Source organism: Folsomia candida, unplaced genomic scaffold, assembly GCF_002217175.1.
Source record: "Folsomia candida strain VU population unplaced genomic scaffold, ASM221717v1 Fcan01_Sc012, whole genome shotgun sequence".
In the NCBI taxonomy this organism is placed as follows: Eukaryota; Metazoa; Arthropoda; class Collembola; order Entomobryomorpha; family Isotomidae; genus Folsomia; species Folsomia candida.
Genome location: NW_019091204.1, coordinates 743,842 through 748,193, shown reverse-complemented (window position 1 = coordinate 748,193; position 4,352 = coordinate 743,842).

Sequence of the window (4,352 nt, the reverse complement as noted above, 5' to 3'; positions counted from 1 at the left end):
CAAGTACAAATAAAATTCATATTTATTAAGGGGTGAAAACCCCTTTATGGAAATGTCTTGTCTGTCTGTCTGTCTGTCTGTCCGTATCCACGATAACTTTAGAACGGATTCGAATTTCGACATCCGGTTTTCGCCAACGTGTTTCTAATTTTTGAAGTATGGATGAGTTCGAAGATGGGCATCGTAGGTCATATGGTCATGGCGCCACGGTGATGACGCCAACGGTCAAAGGTGTCGAATTTTTTCTTTCCACCGTATTAGACGTATTTTTGGACGGGGATTTCAGAAATCGCCATCATTTCGAATCACATCATCATCACATCAAATCGCCAGCACGTGCGACGACTCTATGACCGTGTGGGAGGTGTCGAATGTCGAAAAAGTGACTTTTGTCATGTGGGGTGTCTATTGAAAGGTATTGTCGTGTACATTTGAAGTACGCGGGTGGGGTGTCAAGACGGGGCAATTGAGACGTGGGGTAATGTGAGACAATGACGGGAAAGTACAGAAAGGAGTTGTGGGCGTGCCACAAAGACAATTCCGTGTGTTTTCACCCCTTTGCTACATTTCGTTTGCAACGGTTTATTTTTGCTTGTAATAAATATAAGTATATAATTGTTTTAAATAATATTAACACCAGTTCCACGGCGTGACTTGCGATACTTCTCGGATAGTGACTTCTTCATTTCACGCTTAAGTACGTGTGTTCTTGCTTCACAATTTAGCCTCGGCTCTGGTGCAGTTATCTGGAGGATTTTCTGTTCCTCCCTTTTTAACACGCAATCTACAAGTTCGAAAAATATAGATTTTGTTTATTAGTGGCCTACAGAAAATATTAAATGTGGGACTTATCTTCGTAATCACTGTATCTGCGGCGCGAGTTATTCTGCTGCCTTCCAATGAGGTCTTTTCTCTTGGATCTTAATGTTCCGTCAACCCAGTTCTCGCACCGTATTAGGTTTATTAACCGACTCGACTAAGAAATAACTGATTATTTTTTTAAATTTGCTATAAATATATCGAAAAGTTTGGATAAAAGAGGGATTTAAAAGTGAAATGCGAAATCATTCAATGAAATGAATAAACTCATGCCGTCTCAATTCGAGTTACGCGCTATGAGACACGTGTACAATTATGGGTACATATTTCTGCATAATAAACTCGACGTAAGTTCTATGCATAATTATGCTTATAATTTTCTGCATAAGTTGGTCGGCATGATTGCTTTCTCAAATTGTGCACAAACCTGCACCAAATTTCGTGCATAATGATTTATGCATAGGAGTTGTGGTTACTCCTGCAGAATTCGGCACAGACATTTCAACCAGGGTCCATTTGTTGAAGAATCTCTCACTCTCCTCCAGAAGGCGCCAGGATTACCTATTTTTCACGGAGTTGGCATGAAATGTTCCCGCAATTTCGAGAAATCCGGTCCACAAGGTGACCATGCATAATTTCGATCAGGCAAGGACGAGACGAAGGAATCCTAACGACTCCCAGTGGGCGAGAGGCATCCAGTTGCAGTAGATGGAGAATTTGACGACTAGCGATTGAAAGGGGATAAGGCGCCGTCCATAAATTACGTAACGCTGGCTGACATGAGCAGGATAGGGAAAAAACCCTATCTTGCCCATGCTAGCTAGCGTTACGTAATTTATGGACGGCGCCTAAACTTAAAACAAAACAAATAAACAGAACAAATAACAAATAAACAGGACAGATAAACAGAACAACAATAACAATAAACAGAACAGATAAACAAATAAACTAATAAACAAAAACTAACAGCTCAGTTTCGCCAAGAAAATTTAGGCCTTCAAACCGGCATAAAAACTTCTTATGATTTAATGATTTATTTATTTAAGATCCAAAATAAGCGCGCGACATTACACTTTGTAAATCCGTCTGTTACTTTCAAATTATTAGAGGGACGCACTTAATATTTTAATGGGTCAATAAATTAATTATTAAGGTACAATTATCGACGGGGGCCTGTTTCCACAATTTAGCGGAACAAATGCATCATTTTAAGGGGTAATCAACTTCATACATCAATTTGACATTGTTCAGTGTGACTAATCGTGATCGTCCTAAACGTCCCTCTGATAATGGTCTTTCCAAATTGTGATATTCATAATCGTTTAATCACGTGGTATCCTTGATGTCCAAGGTATAACGGTGTTACGCTCTTTCTCCACTTCCGGAAATATTTATCCTTCCCATCGACCCTCCACGATTCCCTATTTCTTATAGATTGAGACTACCCAAACAAGTCTACCCCTTCCAATTGAACAGCACGGCACTAATCGTATAGTCCACAATAGCCTTATGATACAGTCCCTTCGTTGCCCTCGTAATCTTAACAAGGATGCATTGTCCCAGTCCAAATTTCAAATACGATGGCGGCAAGGATCGTACCATCTTGTCAAACTCCCTCTTCTTCCCGCCACCCCAAATCCATCCCGCTCGAAGCCCCCACTTCCTAATCAGCTCCATCGAAATTTTATTAACTTCACCACAATCCGGCAAAACATGAGACGGAATCCACAACGCGCTAATCAAAAAGGCGGGAATGGCCACGTACAGGACAATAGCCGGGATCACATCGTTCATTCGAAGGGCAAAGTAATTGGCAAGAATGACTATCAGCAAAATTACGAAGATCAGCAGGCTTGAGAGGGTCGACAGAGGGTAATGAAAAACCTTATTTAGAACCAACATTTCACGATAGGAGGCCATTGAGCATACCTGTTCAAAAAAAATTTCATTCAAATGTCAGTCATCCCAATTTCTGAGTAAAGATTTTCATTCACATTCATATGTCATTTTCGTTCAAACTCGTTTTATTTCATCAGACTTCATTTCTTACTTCGTCCCATGCACATATTAAGCAAAGGGTGTAAAATGAAAGGAGCGAGAAGTCAGTAATTCATCTGAAATGACGAAATCCTCTTAAATGTGGTTTCATTAAAATATTTAGCAGAATTCATTCTTATTCACTATCATTCATTACCAAAATTCATTCTTATTCACTATCATTCATTACCAAAATTCATTCTTATTCACTATCATTCATTACCAAAATTCATTCTTATTCACTAAAAAAAGGTGGGGTTTAACGTACGCGTATTACCTCATGGCTCTTGCATACAGGCAGGATAGGTAGGACAGGTAGATTTTAACTAGGTAGGTTGGGATAGGTTCCATTTGGACAGCTACAATTGCATAATACTACTTATCATATCAGTAGCGTTAATGCAAATCACTGGGTTGGAGAAAACACGGATCACTCATCAGCATGTACCGTACCGGAGTCTTTAGCCCAGATAGGAGTCAGCTTCTGCCTTATTCAGGCACTGACTATCCCCAAGTAGACGGTGATGGGAGAATTCCTCCCGCTCATCTCCTCCCCCTCATATGCTCCCGCCCAACCCCTCCCGCTCGTCTCCTCCCGTGTACATTTTCCTCCCCGCACTATCTCCTCCCCGCTGATCTCCTCCCGTAAACATTTTCCTCCCCGTTGCGTCTCCTCCTTCCGTATTCAACTTTGTCTGACTACCCAATATATTCAAGATAGGGGATCTAGGGCCGTTCAAAGTGTGTGACATGGTTCTGACGATTTTTTAAATAATTGAGGGTATTCATTACGAGTTTCCATATCATCATAATTTAAAACAAAAAAAATCAAAAACAAACTTAGGTGAGGCATTTCTTTTTACAACGTGCAATAATTTGATGTGTGCATCATTAAATGATAAATATATGCATGGAAACTTTAGCGTGGACATAGTTTGAAAATGTCATAGGAAAAACTTTTTAATTGTCTGATTTTGAACCTTTTGGTACCAAAATATGCAGAATTCAGAAGACATATTAAAATCAACTTTATGCATATGCTTGCATGGTGGGAGACGGTAAAATTTCGGTTTTAAACTTTCAAATCAAAATTTAAGACAGAAATATATGTTTTTGTAGATGATATTCATAATTATTTGAAGATTTGCAAAAATCCCCAAAACCGTGCCACCTAATCTGAACGGACCCAAATCTCGGATCTTATAACATTGGGTAGTCAGACAAAATAGAATACCGAGGAAAAGCGACACAACGGGGAGGAAAACGTATACGGGAGGAGATCAGCGGGGAGGAGATATTGCGGGGAGGAAAATGAATACGGGAGGAGACGAGCGGGAGGGGTTGGGCGGGAGCAAACGAGGGGGAGGAGATGAGCGGGAGGAATTATCCTCCAATCCAAGTAGACAACTATCTCGTACGCTCATGTTGATTTACTAAAAACTCCAACCACCACCCAATTTCGAACCGGGGACCTCTGCGGAAAGAGATGGACGCTC